The sequence below is a fragment of the Crinia signifera genome, chromosome 5, assembly GCF_055691185.1.
Source record: "Crinia signifera chromosome 5, ASM5569118v1, whole genome shotgun sequence".
Lineage (NCBI taxonomy): Eukaryota > Metazoa > Chordata > Amphibia > Anura > Myobatrachidae > Crinia > Crinia signifera.
Window position 1 is genome coordinate 261595500 of NC_139221.1, and position 27956 is coordinate 261623455.

Sequence of the window (27956 nt, forward strand, 5' to 3'; positions counted from 1 at the left end):
TCAGAAGCATAACGATGGTCAATGGCACCCAGAGAAAATAAAAGCATCTATTGAGAATGTGTCTTATATTGTGGTCCCCCCAGTGCCGGTGTAAGGATTTTTAGGACCCTAGGCAAAACTTCAACCTACTGCCACTAATAACCACTTTCCCACCCCTTAAGGCATACTTGCCTAACATTCCAGAATGGCAGGGTCAATTCCCGGGCCTGAGGATAGATGCTTCCACCCATAAATTATATTTATTCGTGGACGACGCCCTCCTCTTTGTTATGAACCCCAAGGAGACCCTACCCTCCCTAAATGAGATTTTGAAGCAATATAGCGAGGCTTCTGACTATAAACTGAACACTACAAAGACAGATGCTCTCCCAATTAATCTCTCCGACTCCCTCCCCACCCTCCGCGCTATGTATTCCTACAACTGGTGCTCAGTAGCGATTAAATATCTAGGCATAAATATCCCAGCTGACCCTGTCAAGTGTTTGAGGTAAATTTCCTCCTCCTCATTGCGGACATCACAGCCCTAACTAAATCCTGGCTCTCGTTCAATATATCCTGGCTGGGCCGCCTCTGCTACCAAAGTTGATGTACCTATTTCGAACAATCCGCTATGCTATCAAAAAGAAGATCATGCCAAAATGTACTAAGGTTATGACTAAATATGTTTGGTCTTCTAATCCCCCTAAATTAGCCCACTCTAAAATGACCCTCCCTAAAGCCAAAGGCGGATTAACTCTACCTGATTTGACTTTATATCATGAAGCATTTATCCTAGCTCAGTTAAAAAATTATTTTAGAGTAGATTCCGTTATCAGTTTGTGCTCGATACCCTTTTAAAGACGCCTTCTTACTCTCCAAATGTATACGACCCACCCCCACACCCATGCTCCCATCCATGAAGGCCTCCTTATTTGTTTGGGATAGGTTAACCTCCAAACTCCATCCTTCTTCCCATACACTAACTAATATCTCCCTTCAGTCCATGTGAACTCTTATCCCGAATCTAAGCCTAGCATGATGGTCTGACTGTGGCGTGGCAACACTGGCAGACCTATTAACAAGCCCCACTCTAATGTCTTTTCCAAGTCTCCAACAAAAATTTTCTCTCCCGAATAGTGAATTTATTCATTATCTCCAGATCTCACATTGGTGGCAGTCCACCCTTATGGCTGACAACCCCCCTAAACCACTACTTTCATCTGTCACCTCCAGGTTGTTGCAGTCTAATTCTAAACATGATATTTCCTTTTGGTATGAGCTCCTACAAGACTTGACACCCCCACTAAATCTAAGGCCCAGAGGAAATGGGAAACTGAATTAGGTCTGGATGTAACTGATACACAATGGAGCAAAATATTCCTATCATCATACACTATGTCCAAATGCTTAAACCACATTAAAATGCATGTCAAATTGCTCCATAGACTTTACTTAACGCCAGATAGGTTGCACACATTCTGGCCCTCATGCTCTAAATTCTGCTGGCACCTATGCGGGGAGGTGGGAAACATATTTCATGTGTTCTGGACGTGCCCAGTACTGACCAAATACTGGTCAGATGTTTTTGATCTACTCAATGTTGTACTCGCTCTTCAGCTCACCCCATCCCCCTCCTTGGCTCTGCTGAATGTCATCCCCGTTTCCATCCCTAGCCACAAACGTTATGTTTTAGGCCATATTTTAATAGCTGCACGTGCAGCCCTAGCACAACTTTGGAAACAGGCAGGCCCCCTTTGATCCTGAAAGTGATCCATAAAACTCATTATCACTTCATTATGGAAACGGAATTTAAAACTTATGGCCCCCTTACACTTGTCAACTTATTGTCTCAACAAATTGAACCTGATTGACTCGAGATTTATCCTATGTGCAGGAGGTTCAATCTCATCCAATCTCTTGGTTATACCCAATGGCACAGGATTGTGGATTGTGTTCTACACATCAGGCACATAAGATTTTTTCAGACAGCACATCAGATCTTGTCAGATAAATTGACTCAAATTGGATCAAATCTCACAAAATCTCACAAGTGTAAGGGGCCCTTTACACCTGCTCGGCATCCTCACCAATAGTCCAATGGGCTTACTGGCACACATATGTCACAAGGGTGAAGGAGCTCAGTACTTCTCCGACCTATCCCGAGTAAGCCCCTACAATTTAATGTCAATGAAAAAGAAACTACCTCCCCAACCTATATCACTACCCCAGACAATACCTAAACCGAGCTGTTTAAACTGTAATGTTTCTGCTCCTGTTGCTTATAATGCTTGATATGATTATTTAAATTTTTATGTATATTGCTGGACCCTGTGTGACCTCCCTCCCCCCCCCCCCATGGTTTTGTTTCCCTACTTCTTTTTTCTGTACCCCATTTCTATGAAAACATTTTATAAAAACTTATTGATGTGGAAAAAAAAAATATTCCTAAACTAGAATGACTACCCCATTGATAAAATAACAACAAGCCATTCTAGTAGTCCCTCAATGATCATGTCACAAAGCATGTAATAGTAAAACAAAAAGGTTATTACAGAGAATGATTCCTGATCATAAAAATGACATTATAAATCAGAATGAAAACACAACGTGACATTTACAATGGCAAATTAGAAGTAAGTAATTAGGTGATTAAGAGCAAAGTGGAACTAACATATTCCATAGATTATCATGCAATACAGAAAATAATTAAACTTAGCCTTTAGATTGTAAACACTCCTTTAGATTGTAAACCTTTTAGCAGGGCTTTAAGTTATTTGATATAAAAGTGTTGAATTCATCATAGAATTCTCTATATGTGTTACTGTACAGCACAGTGGAAGATTTAGACCATTTTTAAATTAATTATTATTATTATTATCATTAATAATAATAATAAGTGCTTTAATGCACCAAGGATCAAAACACATCCTGGCATGCACATATGCATATGTGCTCAAGTTTAGCTAGTTGCTTTTATGTATTACTGCTCTTGTCCTGTAATAGCACATCCCTTCATACCTTCTGCATCCTAACACTTGGCAAAACAACAAACTGACAATACTATTCTTAAAAGAGCCCCATTGCAAGTTATAGGCCACTCTCCATAGAAATGAATGGGGACGCTTTGATTGGTCACAGTGTTGGAACTTTGGTTTATTGCTTTGCCAAGTGTCCGGAAGCCTACATGGACCAAAAATAACATCTTTCACTTTTTTGAAAGACACCTCTAAAAAATCTTACACTACGCTTGCATCAGTTTCCTTAGCCATACAGGGGTCGTGGTAAAGCAATCATAAGATCCTTCTCCTGAGATAATGTTTAGTTTTATACCATCTAAAGATGCCATAAGCCATTCGGGGTCAAACTCCGTATATAGAGGTCAAACCGTAATCCCCACTGTTAGTAATTTGCCATTTGCGGTGGATTTCTGTGAAAGCTACTTTGTCAGTCACTTCCTTAGTTATCTGTGATCTACCATATTCAATACAAAATTCTTTTAATCACACACAAAGCTATAAACCAAACAACACCAACATACATCTCTTCAATTATCGCAAAATGTCTTCCAACCTGACCTCTTCGCTCCTCACAAGATCTACATCTTTCATCCACACTCATTACTCGCTCCCATTCCCGATTGCAGGACTTTCTTCGGGCTGCACCCACTCTGTGGGACATTCTACCACACACAATAAGACTCTCCTCCAGTCTCCAAACCTAAAAGCTTTCACTAAAAACTCACCTCTTTAGGTAAGCTTATCAAATTCCAGAACCAGTTACTTAACCTTCATATTTACCGTTCCTATCTAATCACATCCCCACTGTACAGTCCACACATATCCACTCTCTTTATTTTTCACATTTTCCATCCTCCTGACCCCTGGCCAAACTGCTGGGTCACCGTATCATACAGCACACCAGGAACCTTAGCATTCTGATGGAATGAATGCTTATTTCCCTAAAGATTGTAAGCTTGCGAGCATGGCCCTCATACCTTTGACTGTCTGTAAATACCCAGTTTGTTGTACCATTGTCTCCTATTATAAAGTGCAAAGGAATATGCTGCACTATTTAAGAACCTGTTAATAAATAATAAATTAATAATAAATAATAGGCTGTGAAGTTACATAGAATAAGTTTGTTTTTTGCATAATTGTATTACAATTGGCCCCTAAACCCAATGGTATAAAGTTATGGCAATGACATACATTTATTTATTTATTTATTTGCAGTTTCTTATATAGCGCAACAGATTCCGTTGCGCTTTACAATAGTATACATAAAAAATAATCAAATAACTAGTAATCTGCTGAAGGCGCTATAAAATGGAGAGACAGATAATAAGATTGAATGGTACGAGACCTATGCAAAAGTTGATATTTGTCATTAAAGAACATTGTAGAAAGTCATTATGAAGTTATATAAATGTAAAATTCAAATTCCATTCAGGGATACTGACATGATTCATGATGAATCGCATTCATGGCCACGCCCAACGCTGCCACAAATTAGGTTTTGAGGGTGGTATTAGCATGAGAACCAATCAGAAGCCAGAATTATAGAATTATTTCAGGCCAATGTATACAAGGCCCGTAAAGCTACCAAAAATATCACCACACAGTTATGCTTTTATACTATTTCTTACCAGTAATGGTAGGGTTCTTTTATGTCCTATCTCTACTTTTCATTTATGTTATTATAGTTGTTAGAAAATAAAAATAATAAGGAAAATTGAGGAGAGTTCCCTACTGATTCATGCCCTGAGTGAGCAAAAATCATTTCAATTCTTTTTACTTATGAGGAAAAATATTTTTATCTTAGTGCTTTTGTCAAGTAGATTTGCGAGCAATGTCAAAGGTTAAAAGCAGTACAGTGATATAGTGCATTAATCTGCACTGTCATCCAGAACTGGCACTGCCCTCTCTTACTTCCTCATGACGGTGATGTAGTCCGGGCAGGCAGCCTGAAAATGGAACATGGGAGACGAGTCTAGTACAGTGATTGCTACATGGAACATTACAAGCTGAGCTCTGTCGGTGATACTGTTCTTCCATTCTCTGTGATGTAACTGAGTGATTTTTGCAGCAGAAAGCTCCAAAAATTAAATGTGAACTTTCCAAATAGCTTCTTAATAACCGTTGCCCAAATCAATGGAGCTCCATGAATATTTTGACACTGTTTAAATGGGTTTGTATCCTCACCAGTGGGATCTGGTGATTTAGTCTGTCAGGCTGCAAATGTGGAAATATCACCTCTCACTGAGCAAAGTCCAATATCTCATTAGAAAATGAAAATAGAGGAGAAGGGAAAGCACAAATGCTGTCAGTGGCAGTGAGGAAAGAAATTAAACCTCCGAAGGCTTGTATATCTTATACAAAAGATTATGCACTGCCAGGTTGTATAAATCATACTGAGGCACACAGGCTGCAATGGGCTAGAAAATAAAGAACCATAAAAGTGTCATATTGAAATACAGTCCCTGAGAATTCTTTTATGATGAGTCTAAATTCGCCTGACATTCTCTAGAATTCAGGGGTGTGTTACAATTGTTTATCGACGACATTTTATTCTTTTGGAGGGGAGAGGAGGAAGCTCTTAATAATTTTTGTATGTTTTTAAATACTAATGACTGCAATATCGAGTTAACTTTTAATAAGAGTCAGTCAACGGTAGACTTTCTTGACATCACCATCAGCAAAGGCGTGAACCAATGGGAAACCAAAACGTTTTCTAAACCCACGGATACACATTCATACATCCACCGCACAAGTTGCCACCATCAAAACTGGCTGAATGCTATCCCTGGGGGACAGTTGAAAAGGGTTCGACGCAATTGTACCAACATTGATACATACAAGGAACAGGCTGGGGCTATGGCCAAAAAATTCATCTCCAGTGGATACGATACAGAGAGAATTACCTCTTTGGTGAATGCAGTAGAAGAAGTAGAAAGGAATGATCTTCTTGACACAAAAGCATTTGAAGATGAACCACCAAAAAAAGATTTTAAAATGTCATTCATTACAGGCTATAACGCCCAATATAAGAGCATTGAATCCTCCTTCAGAAAGAACTGGAAAATCTTGAGACAGGACCCCATCTTGGGTGAACATTTACCGAGTCAACCAAATTTTATATACCGCCGTGCACCCAACATCAGGACTAAGATCGTCAGCAGTGCCCTCCCTATACCGAAACGTCCTGGGAGAATCCTCACCAAAGGCTTCCACAGATGTGGTTTATGTAAGGCCTGCAGGGAAGTTAACAGTAATGGAATCAGTAAAATCTCTGAACTGTCCATTAATGGTGTTAAACATATACTCAGTGATTTTATCACTTGCAACACCAGCAATATAGTATACGGGATTGAGTGCACATGCCACAAGTTCTATATCGGCAGGACATCACGTCCTTTTAAAACGAGACTCAGCGAACATTTAAACAATATTAAGAAGGGCTTGGAGTCTCACTCCTTATCCCAACATTTTAAAATTTTTCATAAATCATCTGCATCAGCCATTGTCAGATTTTTCGGTATTAAAATTGCACACACTGGCCCCAGAAACAAAAATCAGGGTACCTGCTTAGCGAAAGAGGAGATGAGATGCATATATAAATTTGACACTCTCAAACCTAATGGCCTCAATTCGGATTTTGAGGTCAAATGGTTTTTATGAATTTTTTCTCTCTGGCGTTTTAAATTGTTTTTTAATATTAATTGTTTTTTAATATACAGGTTCTGTGGCTTTTTTCAATATTTTATCATGTTTTCTATCATGTGTCATATCAAATTGTTTACTACCTCCTTGTTATTCCATCTACTCAGAAATTTTTACATATTTATATTTTAATATGTATTTTTCATTTTGACCAGTTCACCGTCTGTTTTTAACTTATGGATCTTAACCACATATGTTTTACACATTTTTTGTATATTTCTAGTGAAGGCTAATTCCGGCCACTTAAACACCTAATTGAAGCACTAATATGGCGACACGCTCTGCATAACTTCCCCAGTCTTGGAATGGGATAAATGCTGAAAACTTCTCCATCAGTCAAGCTTATGACGGGAACCCAAACCCTATGAAATGGTGTTAGTCGGTCCCCAAATACAAGCACACCGCTCCGTCTGCGTTCACCGGAAGCGGGTCCGGAGGAACATCAGAGCTTGATACACGTAATGACGCTTGCGTGTCACCAAGCAGGAAACAAACTGCCAATACCGGAAGTCCACGCAGCGCTATGCGTGTCACCTAGCCGGAAGAGAGTTTCCGATACCGGAAGTTTACACGAATTCTGACGGTTTTCACTAATTGATCACCCTTTAAATAGACTGCTCCTATTCACACAGCTACACTCCTTGAAAAAGGACACTGGTAGTGTCCGAAACGCGTTGGAGTAGCTGTGTTGCCATCCGGACCAGGGGACATTAAAGAAGGGAACTTTTGCCTGCTTGTGGGACTGTCTGCTGTGACCGACCCGGGTTCAGATCGCCGCATACATGCCCATTTGAGAACCAGTTCGATCAGGTTCTCCACCCCCTGCGGTAAATTCCACCCTTTCTACATATCACCTGGATGTTTTTATACATTGTATGTTAATTTGTGTCCCAATAAATTAGTCTGTACTGCACCATATATTTCTATTTCTTCTTATGAGGGAATTTGGATACCTATATGGGATTGGACGCATGCAGTGATGATCGAGTAACGGATTGTTTAAACCCAGGCTATTTACTTGTGGAGAAGAGGAACGTTACTTAATCCTGAGGGAAGTGTATTTGTCTCTTATCATTAGCGCTGGTGTTAAGTATCGACCCCCATCTGGTACTTCTAGTACCTACCCTTTTTTTGCTACTGTTCAGTCGCCACTGGGAAGAGGCGAATAGGGGGCATGTGTACTCTACACTAGCAGCTGTTCAATATATCAAGACTTTCATCAGTTGCGCAGGACTTGTGAGTCCAGATTGAGATCATTTTGTCTAATTGTTTATACCCGGGCTTTTACTGTCAGTGCCGAAGTCCAAATTTCCACAGCAAATTATTCTAAACAGGGCATCTTATGAAGACATCTAATGGTAAAACGCAGTCAGAGTTGTTTTACCTAAATCCCCCATGAACCGTACCGGCGGCGCTCACCTGTCTTGCGCCAGGTTTACCGTCCATTTATTGGTTGAACCGAGGTAGTGTAGTTGTAGGACAGTGGACTGGAGTATTCAAAATGGAATTAAGCATGAAGAAAGTCATGACTGTGTTCTATTGCCCATGAAATATGTCTTAGTCCATCATTTACAGGACGTGATATTTTATGGACTTGCTTAGAGGAAACAAGCCTGGGCAGAGTTAAACCACTGAAAAGAATTTTCTAGAAAGCCAATGACAAGTAAAATATTAATGCATAGAACACACTATGCCTTCCTTCATTCGTGACAGCTAACCTTTTTTGCACAAATACTGTATGTATGCATAATGATTTACTGACTTCCCAAGTCATGCGTTACACAAAATCGCCTACACACTTCATTGTGTAAATGATTTGCGTAAGGTTATAGGGGGCTAAGTGATCACGACGATCGCTGACAATCTCAAAATACCAATTTCAGGATTATTATAAGTGAACCCTCATAATTTCATAAAGAACATCTCCTCTGGAAATTAATTTATTGGAATTTTCACTCAAAGTGTAAAATATAATATTGCTTGGACTTTCCAAAGTTAAGATTATTATTATTATTATTATAATTGTATTTATAAGGCGCCACAAGTGTTTCGCAGCGCCGTACAAAGGAACAGTACAGGGAGATAAAACTTGGCATAACATTGAATAAATAACAAAAATAAAGTACAAATAAAGAGCGCCACAGTTCAATACACATTATAGCTTAATATAAGATAAAGGGATAAACCTTCTAGAAAGGATAGTTAGTGTTGCCCATGTCAACAATAAGATTCTTTCTATCATTTTCTGGGATGCAATAGAGAAAAGTGTTAACATGGGTAACTTGCTTATCAACTCTAAATGTATCTAAAAAAACTGGTTCTGGAGTTATATCAGATACATTTAGGTACTTCACTGTTCTGGTAAGGTACAATGAAATGTGTCTACTCAATGGCCAAATGTAATAAGGTGTGAGATTCAGAAAAATTTTGGGAGAGTTTTCCCCATTTTTTTTTAAGCAGCAACGATTTACACTGAAAAAAACAGGTTTATTTTGCCATGTAAATGATTGCCGCTTTAAAAAAAAAAAGTGTGAAAACTCTCCCAAAATCTCTCACTTTCTGATTCCCACACCCTACTACATGTGGTCCAATATATGCATAGCTGTGTCATATCTTTAAATAAATATTAGAATTTAAAAAAAAAATGTTTTTAATGAAAATTGTGACGGAATATGTACTGTTATTTGCTGTCCAATTTTGGACAACAGGTGAGTAATCAGGCTTACTAAAGAAAAGGAAGATATGATTTATTGGCTTCTGCATTCCACACTCTGAATAGGTGGCAACTAAGTACACCAAACTTCATCCATACAGTCCCAAGTGTAGGATGACACTTCATCAAACTAATGTGATACAAGCAAAGAGGTGAGCAGGACAACATGTCTTTCTTGTTTCATGACAAGTTGAGTAACTTTAGGCAGTTATGACTGCATATGTTACTGCTGCAATTGTAAAAAACAAAAATACAGTAGAAAATTTACTTATTCTGTAATATGTAATCTGTAATGTTAGGCATTAATTAAAGGATAAATATTTGGCATTAATTAAAGGACAAATTAAAGGATAAATATTTGGTTGATCTCCTTTATAAATATTGTATATAGCTCAGCATGACCGACATTGGCATTCCTATATACAGAATGTGGTAAGTATATTGATTCTGTCCCCCCCGGAGATGTGGTCATGACTGAGTCTTTTGCCACAGACACTTTTGTATCTTATGTTAATGTGGGAAATGGGGAATACTTGAGAAAGTGCATTTTCATCTATGTGATTATATAGCATTATATTATTTTATTGCCCCTTCACCTCTACAGTGTAAATCTGGGTACAAACTACATGTGGGTACAGAGCGGTATCACTACCAATGAGGGCCTAGTGGGGTGCCGACATGCAGCATGTCGCCAACAGCATACAGTGTGTATACTGATGCCGGTCATAACGAGTGATCATGTGTGTGCATGTGTGTGTGTGTGTGTGTGTGTGAGGGGGAAGGTAGCACAGGGGCCATGCAGCATTCTGCTGCATGGCCCCTGCGAGCAATAATACCCAACAGTCCTGCATGCAGGGCTAACATAGGAGGCTGCTGATGACATGCGGGAGTGCACATCTTCAGTGACATAGTGCATATAAGCTGGACAATATTTAAGTTATGTTGTACCGACCCAATGGAGTCTGCAAAATCATTACTAATATCGTCTAATGCAGTGGTGCTCAACTGCGGTCCTCAAGTACCCCCAACAGTGCATGTTTTCCAGGTCTCCCACAGAATTACAAGTGAAATAATTAGCTCCACCTGTGGATCTTTTAAAATGTGTCAGTGAGTAACGAGTGCACCTGTGCACCTGCTGGGTGACCTGGAGAATGTGAACTGTTGGGGTTACTTGAGGAGCGAGGCTAAGTCTAATGGGTAACCAGCTTAAGATCTACCAAGCAATGCTCCCCAGCCTTCTGATACATTCATGTCATTGTATGGCCATTACAGTATGTAGTTTGTCTCCCTGATTGCTTAGAAGTGTGAAATATGTGGGTGGTGCATAAATTAATAATGATACTTTCTCATGGGCCCAAAAGGTATTAATCTGAAATAGATGTGAAAAAAATTGATTGTTGCGTGTTATTAATCTTCTCTGTATTCTATCATATCAATAGATTGTATGTTTCTACTGAGCCTACAGTTTAGCTGCAGTAATACATTTTAATACATTGGATGAATATCAAAAGCAGGATTAATGAACAGAATTGCTTAAAGGTCATTCAGTGACAGCATCCAACTTCAAGTTAGACAATTAGATTACACTTTGGGTAGATGCCACGAGAACATTATATTGCAGGGTCATTTATTTTCTATCCTCTGTTGCTCAGTTTCCACAATCTGCAAATTATTTTGCTGTCGTTTATATAAACCATTGATGGGCAAATGCTAACATAACAACATACTTTATATAGGGGCATATTTATCAAGCTGTCCTATACCATAAATAATGAAGAAAATTAAACAGTAGATTCTGCTTTATTTAAGTAAAATATATGTTTAACATTTTAAAAAGCAAAAGCTGTTCTTCAAAAGGATTTCAAAAGCATAATTTTACCTACACGCAGGGCCGTAATGACAGCCACAGGTCCAAGTACGTAGACGGTGTGGTAAAAAGCTTAAGGCTTCTGCATGGAAGCAGCTACAATAGCACAAATATGGTAATGCAGCAGGAAATGTCCAATATAAGGCTGCATTAGTGATCCGGGTATGGATCATTAGGTCACCACAATGTTGGGTGACACCATTAGGTCGACATGCATTTTGATCAACAAGAGTCTAGGTCCACATGGGTTAGGTCAACAGTGTCATTAGGGTCGACCTAACGCATATCGACCTAGACTCATGTCGACCTTCCTGCATGTCGACATAGACTCATGTCAACCTAAATGCATGTCGACCTAATGACCCTGTTGACCTAGACTTATGTCAACCTTCCTGCATGTTGACCTAGACTCATGTCGACCTAAATGCATGTCAACCATCATGCTGGTGACCCAATGACCATATCCCAGTGATCCTTGGTTCGATTTACCTGCTGGCTATGTGACCCATGGGGTAGTGCAAGTCACCTCCACCTGATACAACAAAGAGACCAGGAGAGCCTGGCCTCATCACTGCTTCCCAAAACATCATACCTTTATTTTGGGAAACAGTGGCCATCACCCACCCCTTTCCTTGCCCCCAAATGGCAAGAGACTGTGAATCAATGACAGTCTACTGTCAATCTGTCCACTGTGACGTACCTAAACTGTATATGCGCAGTAGGGATCTGGTGCACCCACTTCTGTACTTTGCGATCTGTGCAGAGCAAATGGGACGTGAATCAGGCCCCATGTGTTGCACAGGGAAGTAGTGCCACCAGCTGCAAAGGAGGACATTTGTCCCCCTCAGCAGCTGGCATGGGTAAATTGTAACCGATCCCCACCGTCCATGAGTCCCAGCCACTGCTCTATAATAATAATAATAATAATAATAATAATAATTTTATTTATAAAGCTTTCTCTCATAGGACTCAAAGTCGCTTAAAATACATCAAAAACATGGTACAGATAGAGCCCCTCTCATTTAGCCCTAAGCGCTCGCCAGAATGTCCCCGCTGGTGAGCGCTGGCTGAGAGGGACTCCATCAGACTGGGATGCGTGAGCGTCTCACACACACACGCTTCCCAGTCACTCAGCGGCTCAGTGGTAGAAACTCTGTCCATCTCCGCTTCAGGAAGACGGGCATGGTTAGGGTTGGGGGTGCGGGGAGGCGGCGGGGACTGGCAACGGCAGATGGGGAGGTGGCAGATGGCAGCGGGGAGCTCCATCGGAACGGGGTGCGCGAGCGTCTCGTGCGCTCACAACCCCTTTCCGACCGGATGGCAGGGCCCGGCGGCTGGCGATTCTATTGCCAGCCCTCGCAACAATGAAGCCCGCTCCATCTGTACATTTAACAAAGGCATTAGAATTGCATGAAGTTAAAAACATAGAGATAGTTGATGACTTAGGGCCTTATTCAGATCTGAGCTCAGTACAAATTTGTTTGGAAAATGGGCAAAACCATGTGCACTGCAGGTGGGGCAGATGTAACCTGTGCAAAGAGAGTTAAATTTGGGTGGTGTGTGCTGAAACTGAAATCTATATTGCAGTGTAAAAATAAAGCAGCCAGTATTTACCCTGCACAGAAACATAATAACTCACCCAAATGTAACTCTCTCTCTGCACCTTTCATCTGCCCCACCTGCAGTGCACATGGATTTGGCCATTTTCCAAACAAATTTGTACTGAGCTCAGATCTGAATAAGGCCTTTAAAGTAGAGAGCACAATAAGCATACTGCGGGGTTGGTGCAGACACTTTGGGTAATAACTTGTACGGGTTATATATATATATATATATATATATATATATATATATATATATATAGCGCTCTCTCTACATAAATACAGCATAAATGGACTTTGAATCAAGATAACGGACATAGAATGTCAATCATGTATGTTTGTGTCAGTCACAGAGAGGAACTTCAGAGTCATTGCGGTTTTAAGCCCAGAGGGTAACTGGTAAAATAACAAAACTTTACACCAAAATGAAAGATAATTAGAGATTGTGAAGCTATCTTTCCTTTAAATGCTATATTTGGGGGAAGCGCAGTATACACCTTGTGTAGTGCAATCATCAGATTTTACATAATAAGCATTATATGGCCTCTTGTGACAAATTATTTTTTTTGCTTGTAGTCAGAAATGTAGCAAATTCGACATCTCAGACACAAAGCGCTGTACCTTATGTTCAAGGATTTTCCTTGACATAAGACAACACAGAATAAACCCCAGATGAATAGTACAGAATATCTGCCTGACTCTGCAGGGCCCCAAGCTGAACTGATAGCCATTTAGTTAAAGAACAAGCTCCCTTGTAGAGACACTGATGAATTAATGAGTCTCCAATGTGCTTATAGTAGACATTACCGTTGTTGGTTCATGGTTATTATTTTAGATCTGTATTTAAACATAATAGACCAAAGTAATAAGCATATTACAAGTAATTACTATAGCTATACATCAGCACATAACCATATGTTTCTATATAACAACTTTTTGTAACCTTACCCATACTGAAAGGCAGCCGCAAATAAATTAGGAAGGAAATTGTTTTAGAATCATATTTTACTTTTATTATTTCTGATCATATAAAAACTAATAAATTCAATATCCTACAGAATTTAGACATTGCACCAGATGCGATAAGCTTCAAAAGTGATCAAATGGAAAGTGATAAACAACCAACCAATCAGCTCCTAACTGACATTTTTTCAAACACAGTCTTTGACATGGCAGGTAGGAGCTAATTGGTTGGTTGTTTATCACTCTCCATTTTATCACTTTTAAAGCTTAGTGCATCTAGCCCATTGAGAGCTACACTCAACTAACTTATCATTAAAAAAATGGTAGTATCTCTTAATAGTTTCCTGATATTTCTTAAAAGCAGCTTCACTAATAGATAAGTTAGTCTGAAGCTCCATTAAGGTTACTAAAAGAACAAGTGGTCGGAGCCAGAGTGTTCATAGATGTGGCATATGTGTTATGTGCCAAACCCTGATTCCTCTTTAAGTTATATATGTTTTTTGAAGACTTAGTAATGTAATATTCTATTTTTTAATCTTATGGATGTCTCTTTTTATAGCTTAATTTATGTATTTGCATGTTTATGGACATTTTATGGACATGGGGCATCATGGACGGTGTAATGGTTAGCATTACTGCCTCACAGCGCTGAGGTCATGAATTTGATACACACCACGGCCCTAACTGTGCGGAGTTTGTATATTCTCCCTGTGCATTCCTCCCAAATTCCGGTAGTTCAATTGGCTTCCAACAAAATGAACCCTATATATATATATATATATATATATATATATATACATAAATTGCAGAAATAGGCGGCACTCCCGGATTTTTCAGTGGAAAAAATGCAAGTTTATTGCATATTCAGAGATCCGACATGTTTCGAGCCACCTGGCCCGTCCTCAGGGATCAAATACATAGTGCATCACACATGTTAAAATACTCACAGAAAATCCCGCCCCACAATTATCATAAAATACACCTCACCTGCGGGGGTCCAACGTCTCCCGTTTCACATCGCCGTAGCACGGGTCGCCATGTTGCTGACGTCATCTTAGGGTGCCTTTCGGGAGTCTCCATCCGGCTCAACCACCTGACGTCATCACGCACATCCATGCTGTTGGCTCTAGAACCCGGAAGCGTCTCCTTCCCCGCTGCGTGGTGTTGTCATAACAACATATAAACAAATCTGAAAAACAAACACAGTGAATATACGAGGCTTACAATCGCCACATTAAGAGACCCATCGGGCCATACGTGTGCACATCTAAAATGACAAATAAATGAAAAAATAATTCATGTTACAGATGTTAGTAAACAATCGTGTCATACACATTGCGTGCGCCTCTGTCAGATCCACCCGCTGAATCAGCAATAGTGTGTCCCGACAGTGCCCACGTTAGGGGCAATGGTTCTGTACCACTTTCACACTTATACATAATTATCAATAATAAAAACGACTATATTCCATAATAATTATAAATAGTGGTACAGGCCATGTTGTTCATTTAACCCCTTTGGTGACAGGGTGTCCAGCAGAAAGATCCACTTGGACTCGGCCTGCAGGAGCATCTTACTTCTATTACCACCTCTTGCTGGGATCGGAATGTGATCAATTATTTTAGTCCTGATGCTGGCTACATTATGATTTTTTAACAGACAGTATCTGGCTACTGGTTGATCACTATTCCCAGTGTTCACTGCCTGTCTGATGGCCAGTCTGTGGTTTGCCATACGTTCTTTAAATTGGCATTCTGTCTTGCCCACATAGTAAAGACCACATGGACAAGACAGAATGTATACCACAAAACGAGTTGTACATGTAACCGGGTGCCTGATGTGGAACTTTTTACCAGTGTATGGATGATTTACTGTGTTGCCAATCAGCATCGAGCTGCATGTTGTGCAGCCTATGCACTTATAGCATCCTGCTGGTCTGGATAGGAAGTGTGGTGGTTTCTCTATTTTGGTAATTTCAGTTATATCAACATTGACCAATAAATTGGCCAGATTGCACCCTCATTTGTATGCAGGCATTATCCTAGTGTTGTTAAGACTTTTAAGATTTTTGTCAGTCTTGATTATTGGCCATAGTGTTTTAACTTCCTTAGTGACCTGTTCACTACCCCCTGTATATTGTGTGACCCATGGAATTTTCTCCCCAGGGTCTTTCTTCGTGAGTGTCCCCTGCAATATGGTCTCTATGGGGATAGCAAGGACTTTTTGTTTTGTTCTTTCTAAATTTTCTCTTTTATACCCTCGTTCTTCAAATTTAGTTTGCATAACTTCCAGATCTTTTACAGTTTGTTCCTCACTACTCGTAATTCGCCTTACTCTCAACATTTGAGAGTAAGGGAGACCCTGTTTTAAAGGGGTAGGGTGGCAGCTTTCAAATCTGAGAAGCATGTTCCTGTCCGTTTCTTTAACAAACAATGCTGTTTCTATTTTGTTGTCATTGACCTTAATTTTTACATCAAGGAAGTTTACCTCCTGATGGATAATTACATGTAAATTTAACAGGACTTGAACTCTCATTTTGTTGTTTAAAGATCTCAGTTAATTCACTCTCACTCCCCTTCCACACAATCAGCAGATCATCTATGAAACGTGTGTATAGTTGGACTTTGTCTGCATGTGGCCCCTGAAAAAACAATGTTTGATCCAGCACGTTCATATACGCATTGGCGTAGGATGGGGCCACATTCGACCCCATCGCTACGCCAAGCCGCCGTAGGTAAATGGAACCATTAAAACAGAAATAATTTCTATGCAGTACTAAGGACAAAATTTCAAGAAAAAAAAGATTCTTGGACCCTCATACACCAGGCTAGATTCCAGTAGTGACTCCACCGCCTGCATACCCTATGGGTGGATGAGCCGGACGGAGACTCCCGAAAGGCACCCTAAGATGACGTCAGCAACATGGCGACCCGTGCTACGGCCATGTGAAACGGGAGACGTTGGACCCCCGCAGGTGAGGTGTATTTTATGATAATTGTGGGGCGGGATTTTCTGTGAGTATTTTAACACGTGTGATGCACTATGTATTTAATCCCTGAGGACGGGCCAGGTGGCTCGAAACATGTCGGATCTCTGAATATGCAATAAACTTGCATTTTTTCCACTGAAAAATCCGTGAGTGCCGCCTATTTCTGCAATTTACATGTGGGCTGAGAAGTCTTGTATGGAAGGCACCGGGTAAGACAACAATTGGAAGCTACTTGGAGAGTGCCGGTTCATTGGACTGTATATATATATATATATCAATCCAGGACACTATTGATTATGCCCACACAGCATGATTGAGTAAACAATCAGAGGGCAATTATGGATCGGTTAAGGAATGCAAACCATATACAACATCATTGTCACATTGTTCATCATGTCTACAGACTTTACAATGTGGCCAAATTGTGCATGATGGGTGGTTCATCTTTCTGCCCGCTGAAGTGATGAGCAGGCTTAATCAACGACCGGGGGGCACCCGCACAAATCTATATGGGCACCTTAAAACTTTATTTTACAATTTTACTTATTTATACTGTTGGACATTTATACTTGTGGGACTTTTTTTTGCTAAACTGCACATATTTGTTGCAGGCAAAGATGGAGGCTCCATTTTGTCTTTCACAGGTGTTTGCGCAGATTTTAAATCATTTTCTATATAGTGTTTTTTTTTATAAAAAAAGGGCATAAAGTCGTGGGTCCTGCTATCTATCTAGCGATAGACTGAGGAAAACCTGATATCTGCATTTGTGTTTTACCACCATATTGTTGAGTATTTGATCAAAACTCAGGAAGTGCATAATATCCAAAAGTGATGTAAGAAGTTAAATTAACGAATCACTACACACCCATGTGCCTAATGCTGATATTATCTGCTTAATGTTGACGATAACTAATTGCATTATATTAACCATACTGTCACCCATACATTTAAAAAAAAACATTGTACAGTATAACAAGTGGTCACATAAATACTGTGGAATGGTACTGGCGTTGGAAAGGTGACATATAATAAACATTTTCTGTTTGCTTTAGTTAAAAGGGGAATATTCTTCATCTGATAGGAAAGCTGACTATTTATTCCCACCCTTTCCCATTCTGCTGACATTCTCTGGAGCGGTTCCTACACAAATAAACAAGCTATGCTAAAATATTAGGGCCATAAATGTCCTTGGAAGTAGCAAAGTGTGTATAATAAGAAAGGAAAAGCTAAAGAGAATCTGCTGAATTACTACAGTAATAAAACTGCAGTAATTACTGTCATTTAACACGGCCATTGAATGCTACGAGCTCCTGAATACATTAAAATATTTATGATTAAACAATTATCATTCTTTAAAACTGTAGATATTGTCTCATTTAGATGTGGGTTACTATAAACTACACTTAAGCACTGGCTTGGCAAAATATTGCAAAAATAAGTTCAATATGTATAACGTAGTATAATAAAGAATACAGTTGCTGGAGCCCTTGTCAAATTGTTTATTGTAAGAGGAATTAAACTATATATCAACGATTATGCAGTGCATCGGTTGCAGTATCTAACCTCATTTTCAATCTATTGGGGTCTTTTTCCACTGGCATTAAATACTTACTTTGAGTAGTGTACATGTAAATGCATGGGTGCCGGACAGCTCCCCGACAGTCGGGATTCTGACAGTCATTACTCCGACGTCGGAATCCCAACTGCTCCCTCGTGGGGGTCCACGACCCCCATAGAGGGAGAATAAAATAGGTGGTGAGCGCAGCTCGCCACCGTGCCCACAGCGTGGGAAGCGCAGCGAGCCCGCAAAGGGGCTTCATTGCGCTTCCCCCCCCGCTGTGCAGTCGGAATCCCGACTGTCGGACAAATATACCACACCCAAATGCATGTATACAGGTGTGAGAGAACAGAACCCATTTGATCCTATCACCCCATATGCACTAGCATTTGTGCCACATTTTTGCACACTGCATGGCCAATTTAGATGTGTTCACCAGAATTGAATGAATGTGTATCATACATTAACCCACCCAACTGGAAGTACAGCATTACTTCATTATCATTGCATGATGTTGAATTAAAATGTGACTTGCATTTACCTAGCATTTGGTATAATTGCAGTGTTTTTTATTTATTTATTTTGAATAAACTATTACTTTATAATGTTTCTGTCAAATACATAATGTAAAACCTCTTCTAAAACTACAAGGGCCATTGCCTGCACTGTGATTAGCCTGCAAGTGTGTGTAGTAGTCTATCTGTGTCCCTATCTTTGGACCTTATTCTGGTCCATGCAGGGGCGTAACTAACTATTTGGCGCCCCCCCCGCCGCACGTTTATTCGGCGCCCACCACCCCCCACACACCTAACCTGCCCCCCTTCTTACCCGTGGTCTGCGTCTCGCCCGGCTCTCTGTTGGGACCTTCCTGACGTCACGGTCCCGGCCGGCTCCTGCTGCTACAATGAAAACGGACTCTTAGAAAATGGCTGCCCCCATACTGCAGACAGAAAACTGTCTGCAGTATGGGGGCAGCCATTTTCTAATTGTCAGTTTTCATTGCAGCAGGAGCCGGCCGGGACCGTGACGTCAGGAAGGTCCCGACAGAGAGCCGGGCGAGACGCAGACCGCGGGTAACTATAGCCCCGCAGCCCCCCCGGCGGCGCCCCCAATTTCTCTGTGCCCCCCCGCCACCGCGGGGGCTGCGGAGCTATAGTTATGCCACTGGGTCCATCCGCTGTTGACATTCCTTCGCACGAGGACTGATGTTTCTGCAATGCATTTATGCCCATGTGCATGCTCAGGGTGCATGCGGCAATGGTAAACAGACTGTTCACATGGGTTCCCATGAAAACGCTGGGCATTCCCATTGTAATCGCCGGGTGACGTGGGCACCGGGGGCGGGCAGCTGACATCGCCGGATGTCAGCTGCCCGCCTATTTCAGCACGAAAGTGCACATGTATATTAGTGACCTGTGATTTACTTTATTTATCTTTGGATGGTCGAAGGTTCCCTATGGCCCGCGAATAGATGTTTATGTAAAACATCCATTCGCATGCCAGGGGCGAATCACCCATTGTGCGAATGGTGGGCCGGGATACAACCATTCGCAGGAGGGTTCTGATTGACTCGCAAGGGTGTGAATTCGCATCTAAACGAATTGACCAGGAGCGAATTGACTAGGGTTTATCTTTAACAATAACCTCAGGCTGACCATAAACACCCTAATGCTAGCCCTAACAAAAATATCAACATTATGAAAATGTCGACATTAATGTTTAAATATGTCAATATCAACATTCTGCAAGGGTCAATATAAATTATGTCAACGTGTTAACTGTTAATCCATGTTGACTTGCTGTCTACATTGTAAATGATGAAATTGTGATTGGCAGCATATTAACTGTATATGTGTATGTGGAAATGATCTGGCGATGTCTACCACATCAAGGACATTTGAATATATACAGTGCAAGAACATTTGCATCTGTCTATCAGGAGAGAGCGCTTTCATAAATCGTCCTATTATTGAGGCTCAGTTAAAAAAGCATCTAGTGCTTTAGTGTCATTTTCCTGTATTTTGATGTCCTCTTACAAAACAAGGGATAAAAGGACATCAACCCATGCACAAAAAAGAAGGTTGGAGATGTGGGAGGGAATGGAGTAATTGATGTCTTAGCTTGATTATTTTTGTTCATATCTTGCATTTAAAATATACTACATAATACATTCAGTCTTAAAGAAGTCCCTTTGAGTACCGCATAATTTGTCCTAGATGATGGAGGTTTGGATTTTCAATTGGTTCATTTAATATGGCTCAAGGGCAGCAGTAATCGAAACAGAGCTAGTACTGGACTATCAGAAAAATATATGTGATGTCTATATTATTCTTTGGAAATACATGTATGGAAAGTCAGATTTCCTGTTATTTCTCCTGCAGTTGATTCTCCAGAATTGTTATGCCAGACCTACAGAACAGTGCAAGAACTGTTAAGACAAGCCAACAAATTTAAAAGCTATAACCGTTAGTCATGATTCTTTTATTTATTTATTAACAGTTTCTTATATAGCGCAGCATATTCCGTTGCGCTTTACTTTTCCAAAATGTCTTATCATTATAAAGTATAAATATAGACAAAGGCCTTTATTCAATGTGGCCGATGAAGGGTGTTAAACGCAGGGGTTCGCAGAAAACAATTGATCCTCGCTGTTTAACCCCTGCGCCGGCCGCTCACCATATTGACATTCTGGGGGAATCCTCGCTGTCACAGGATGGCGAGGATTCCCCCAAACAGCGAGGCTCGCGGCTAATGCAGAGAGCCCGCTGCATTTAGCTGCGAGTCTCGCTGTGTCAGCAGCCGCATACACCGATTCCCCCTCGCTCCAAAAATGGAGCGAGGGGGAATCGGCATATGCAGGGGGGTCAGTTGAATACTGACAGGGCGAGCTGTGATGGCATACACCCCATAAACCAACTTTAACCCTTTGCAGTCCAAATTTTTTTTGCACTTTAAATAGTCTGGTTTAAATGTTTCAATTAATTGTCATTTTTTTATTTTTTTTTATTCAAAAATGGTCTACATTGAATGTTGAATGATGTTAATGTTCTTATTTTAAATTGGCTCACTATTGGATCTGCTACTAGGGCTGTTGAGCCTGACTAGATGTTGTCTGTGTAAAGGGTCAACCCAGGTAGAAAATCCTGGGTTGCCGACCCTGCTCAGCAATTTAAGACCCTGGTTGACCTTTTTTTACAATGAACAAATGACCTGGTAGAACAGCTTCACCCGGGAATTTGATGTTTGGTGTAAAAGGGGTATAAGTTGAAGAGCAACTTTCCTCCAGGTTGGAAGGATCCCATATGAACTAAATGTAATATGAATAAAATGTTGTGTCACCAGGAGCTGTCTTGTGGTTTTGTTGGACCATGGTGTAAATGATCCTTGTATAAGAGATAATCTATAAATCTATAAGTATGCAACAGAAAATGCTCTACAGCTGCGTCCAGCTTCCTGTGAAGAGATAGCTACACTAGGAAAAATATGGTGAGGACTTCTTAGTCAAACTGAATGTTAGCTTGATGTCTACTCTTTGTGTGGCTGCATCTTACTACCACTGTTCATTAAATTAATCTTCAGTATTAATATGTGAATTGAGAACAGTTGTTTTATTTAAAAGATTGAACTTGTTATAAATGATGGTATCGTCCCGATGCTCTGTGCTATGCAGGTTTGATTTGTTGGAATATATGTGTACGATTGGCAGTGGTAAGACAGTGATGTACACACCAGTGAATGCCATGTGTCAGCAGGGCTGCCAAGAGAAATCCTGGGCCCCGGTACAACAGCGTCACGGGGCCCCCCTGGAGTGGCCTGTTACACACACACACACACACAGCCTGTTACACACACACACAGCCTGTTACACACACATATATCCATACATACACAGCCTGTTACACACACACACACACACAGGCTTTTTGTCTGTCCCCCCTGTCCATAGCCATGCATTGCGGGCGGCATTACCTTTTGAAACAGGAACTTGGAGCAGGAGCAGGACAGCTAGGGGCTGGCTGGCAACTTTCAGCCCGGGGGGCACACACAGGCCAGTGGCCCCGCTTTTTCTACAAGGGCATGAAATGGAAAATGGGCATCGAAATGTTGGAGGCCTGGTTTGCTTAATGTGGGTACATGCAGCATTTCCAATTTCCCACTCCGATTGAATGCGGCCCTAAAGCTGGCCATGCACTAATGCAATTTTCCCACCTTTCACCCGATTTCTCAGCCTGATCTGTCAGAATTGGGTGAAAAGTGGACAAATCGCATTAGTGTATGGCCAGCTTTAGGGCCGCATTTATCAAACCATATTTGCGGCGAAATCCCCCAAAACACCCGTTTTCAGGGGTTCGCTGCAAATATTAAGTATCACTGAAATGTACCAAAGGGGAACCGCAGCAGGAATTTTCGATCCCTGCTGCGATTCCCCCTGCACCTCTGCCGGCCACATCCCCAATAGGTTTTTATGGGGGATGCAAAGCTGCCCAATGTATCAACATCGGGCAGCCCGGCTTTGCATCTTTGGGTTATTGCCATTCTGAGACGGTGATAGCCCATTGTAGCATTATGGGATACAGTGGCGTAACTATAAATTTTGCTCCCCCAAGCCAAAATATTTTTAGGCGCCCCCCCCCCCCCCCCCCCCCCCAATAATGCCTCATACACATTACCTCTCTGTCTCCCCTGTGTCCCTTTCCACCACATGCCTCTCCGTGTCCTTCCTGGTCCTTCCCGACCACATGCCTCCCTGTGTCCCCCCAGGTCCCTTTCCACCACATGCCTCCCTGTGTCACCCCTGTTCCCTTCCCACCACATGCCACTCTGTGTCCCCCAGGTCCCTTCCCACCACATGCCTCCCTGTGTCCCCCAGGTCCCTTCCTAACACATGCCTCCCTGGTCCCTTCGTGTCAATCCTAGTCCCTTCATACCACATGCCTCCCTGCATAGGCGTGCGCAGCCCATTTTATTAGAGGGTGCACAATTGGAGGGGTGTGTCCATCACTGCCTACTGGGCGTGTCTATCACCACCTACCGGGCATCAATGCAAACTCATTGAAAAAAGGAATGAATACTTTACTATAGCAGAACTATATATGACGTCATCCCCCAAAGATAATAATACAGCACATACTTTATGTCCCCCCCCCCCAGAAATTAATACAGCATATAAGTCGGCGTCCCCCAGATAATAATACAGCACATACTGTAGGTCCCCCTAGAAATTAATACAGCATATAAGTCGGCGTCCCCCAGATAATAATACAGCACATAAGTCCCCCACCTCGATCTTAATACAGCACATACTGTAGGTCCCCCAACAGATAGTAACACAGCAAATAGACCCCCCCATATAATAACACAGCACATACTGTAGGTCCCCCAACAGATAGTAACACAGCACATACTGTAGGTCCCCCCCCCACAGATACTAACACAGCAAATAGACCCCCCATATAATAACACAGCACATACTGTAGGTCCCCCCACAGATACTAACACAGCAAATAGACCCCCCATATAATAACACAGCACATAGGTCCTCCCTCACAAATACTAATACAGCAAATAGAGCCCCCAGATAATAATACAGCACATACTGTAAGTCCCTCCACTGATAAGTACATGATAAGTCCCCACCCAGATAGTAATACAGCACATAGGTCCCCTCCCCCCACATTTAATACGGCATATAACCCCTTCCACCCCAACCCCCACAAAAAAAAATCCAAATAAATAATACAGCACCTGGTCAGTCACCCACCACCAGTTTGCAGAAAGGAGGCCAAGGGGATGGAGTAAATTTGTTCCTGCACAAGGGACCAGACCACCAGCTGAGAGAAACAGCACTGCAGCCGCTGCATGTTCAAAGCAACAGCAGGCAGCTAGCTAGGAAAGCAGCGAGGGAGACTTAAGCCACAAAAAGCCAGTCACTGCCTGACCTGTTCGTGCTGGCACTGTAGTAGCAGCGCTGGGTCCGGGCTTTCAATGTGGGGTGTCTCTGGCTGGATTTAGGACCCTGTGTTAAGGGTAGATGGTGCGGCGCCAGCAGTCCCTTCTCCCTGTTGCCCCGATATTTGTGTGCCGCGAAATGAGTGCGAGCGGGTCCGTCCGTGTAGCTGCATGATGTCATGGTGCCCCGCACCTAACATGCGGGATTACTCTTAAGGGGGTGGGCAGTCATTAGGGGGTGCCGGCATTGTAGCGCTATGTGCCGTCGGGGCGGGAAGCGCTGCTGATTTGAAAAGACCGGCAGGACGCTGATTAGCTTAGAGAATACAACTAGTCAGTGTCCGGCCGGTCTTTTCAAATCAGCAGCGCTTCCCGCCCCGACGGCACATAGCGCTACAAGGCAAGCTATCCGCCGCTGTCACGATAATCCTCGCTGCTGTACATAAGTGAGGGGGGAAACCTGCGGGCTGCGGCAGCCTAATGTCAGTAACGGGTGTCGCTGACACATGACTGGACACAGTAACGATAGCTATCCTGTGCTGGGCGCCCACCACAGACCCGCTCCCCCAAGCGGCTGCGGGGGCTGCCACACGATAGCTACGCCACTGATGGGATACTGATTGCACTGCTGCCAGGGCAGTGTGGTTAGCTGGGTTGGCGGGGGTCAGCGTTAACCACATGTGCAGATCCCTGGCTTCCGGCTGAGCATATCACAGGGACAGACTGGCAGGTGATACATTCCACTTTACAATGCGATCCTGGGCGGTAATATTCTGCCCAGATCGCATTGTAAATGCGATAATTGATAAATGGACCCCTTAGTACCAAACAAACACAAACACACTAAAGAAGAAAACACCCCCCCCCACCACCACACACACACAGACATGTATGCTGCACTGTTGTATTTTTCTGCACAAACACACTCACTCATATGGAAAACAGCAACCCCCCCACACACACACATACATATATGCGCAACACTTACACATATTGTTACACACACACACACACACACACACACACACACTGACATGCAGACAGACTTAAACACACACAAACACACAATAAAGAAGAAAACTGTAGAGATGGGCAAAACGGATCTTTTCGCGGACCCGGCTCGACCCGGGTCGGTCACTGAAAAGATCTAGATCCTTTGGGCGGCTCTACGGATCAGTTTGTGTAAAAAAGACAGTTATTTATGGTTTGAGTTAGTGTACCATACCTCCCAACATGACCCTTTCCAGGAGGGACACAATGCTCTGTTTCTGGACTTCCCTCTTAATGTTTGATTGTTATTACCTGTGAGGAAACACCTTTCTTATCCATTTACCTGTTTAGAACAGGTAATAGCAATCATTCGTTAAGAGGGAAGTCCAGAAACAGAGCAAAGTCGTAGGTCAGAGATGGGGAACCTTTGGCCCTCCAGCTGTTGTTGGACTACACATCCCAGCATGCCCTGCTACAATTACTATTTGGCCATGATAACACTGTTGCAGGGAATGCTGGGATGTGTAGTCCAACAACAGCTGGGGCCAAAGGTTCTCTAACCCTGACCTAGGTGGTGCACTTAACATAGATAGTCGTTTGGTCGACTGATCTAGGTCGACATTAGGTCAACAACACTAGATCGACATGCTGAAAGGTCGACGTGGAACAAGATCGACATGGTTATAGGTCAACATGAGGAAGGTCGACAGGTCATAAGGTCGACATGGGGATTTTCACTGTTTTTTGAGCCGACATGTGCCGACAGGCGGTATTTCATGCCCTACCTTCCACTAGGGCATGGAGTGAGATTATAATAGTGTGGCGAGCGAAGTGAGACACTGTGCCAAAAGCATTGCGAGCGATGCGAGGGTCCGATTCTCACTTCCAACTGTGTCCATGTCAACTGTGTTGACATTCGGGTCAAAAAAACAGCGAAAACCCCATGTCGACCTTATGACCTTCCTCATGTCATCCTAACGTCCATGTCTACCTTTTCCCATGTCAACCTTTTCCCATGTCGACCTTTCTGCATGTCGACCTAGTGACTGTCTGACCAACGCTTGTCTGACGAACAATCCAGTTCCAGGACCTGGGTAGAAGTCCCGTATAAAGGGACACGGCGTGTCCATTTACACTGCCGCTGACAGGGGTCTGAGCCGCTGAAGACCCGGGGTTTTGCAGCGGTGTAAAAGGGGTATTAATTTGCTCGTTGCCAAGGGAGACTAAATTTGCTCATTGCCGAGCCCCCCCTCCCCCCCCCCCCCAAATGAAAGTTAAAAGAAGGCCCCCTCCCCCTCCAAATTAAAGTTAAATGTACTACACAGCCCAGCAAACAGAGATCTAGTAAAAAAAAAAAACATGTGCACTGCCTAATTTATGTCTGTGTGTCTGTGTGTTCATACTTCTACTACACACCTTTCTGTGATACTACTGGTGAACTCAGGTGAAGCAATCTTGAAATGCCTGCCAGTGCCAATGCCTCTGCTCTGCTTAGTCTGCTGTTGATGTGTAGTCACCAGACCTCCCTCAGGGCTTCCAGATTCAGAAGAATCTAGATCTGCACGTGACACAGCAGCAGCAGCAGCAGCACAAGCAGCCAATTAGAAGAAATATCTCAGCTGCCAAAGGGGGCAGTGCTGAGCTCAAGCAATGCAATGTGCATTGTATTGTATGTAATGCTAAGCGAAACCGATCCGGATCACCATTTTGGGATCGGCGGCTCGCTCGTTCTTTTGATGGATCCGTTCAAAAGAACCGGATCGTTCGCGAACGACACATCTCTAGAAAACTGCAGCCTCACACATGTATGGAACACTGGCACATGGATGTTTCCACCCACACTCAGAGTCAAACACACACATTAAATAAAGAAAATAAAAGCCACCCCCCCCCCCCCCCCCAATACACACACATACATGTATGCCACATTTACACATAGTTTTACACACACACACACACACACACACACACACACACACACACACACACACACACAAAATAAAGAAGAACCCCCCCATACACATGTAAATAACACTGAGACATGTATTGTTTGTTCTTCTGTTTATCACACAACTCTTATAGCAGCTATCCCCACCCCTGTCCCTTCTTCCCTCCAATGCACTCACCCAGCCCAGCTCCTGTAATGGGTGAGAAGGGAGGGATCAGGATGGAAGCTGCTGCTGCTGCTTAGCTGCCCGTGAGGAGAGACGTGGATGAGGTCGCGTTACAGGAGGGGAGGGACCAGCCTGTAGGGCAGCACAGTTCATTGGTGGCTGGCCCAGGGAGGGGCTGGCCACAGCAATGATTGGACAGCCATCGCTGACCGGGCTTAATTCGGGGGCGTGGCCTAATCGCGGACCCGTGGCCACGCCCCCTTTTAAAAAAACCCGTGTTTTTTTTTTGTGTCGGGACCCGGGCCCCCCTGGCAGGCCCGGGCCCAGGTAAAATGTACCCGCCCCCCTGCCTCTCGGCGGCCCTGTGTGTCAGTGAACAGTTCAGTATTTAACCAATGGTTTATTCAGCAGTATATGATACTGTACAGCTGTACTCACATATATGCTACAGAGACTCTCAGGATGGTGCGGAGAATACAGGTCACCAGCTGGTGACTGTATGTGGGCAGTGGTG

General features: G+C 42.5%; 1 long non-coding RNA gene across 2 annotated transcripts in view; it reads right to left on the reverse strand.

Moving 5' to 3' along the window:
- Positions 1 to 26928, reverse strand: part of LOC146079689 (uncharacterized) — a 99921-nt gene extending 72993 nt beyond the window's left edge. For both annotated transcript variants that reach the window (XR_014474700.1, XR_014474701.1), the window contains exons 1-2: positions 26745 to 26928; positions 14830 to 15031 (exon numbers count right to left, since the gene is read on the reverse strand). This is a non-coding gene — a long non-coding RNA (uncharacterized LOC146079689). The remainder of the gene's footprint in view (positions 1 to 14829; positions 15032 to 26744) is intronic.
- Positions 26929 to 27956: the final 1028 nt, after the last annotated feature.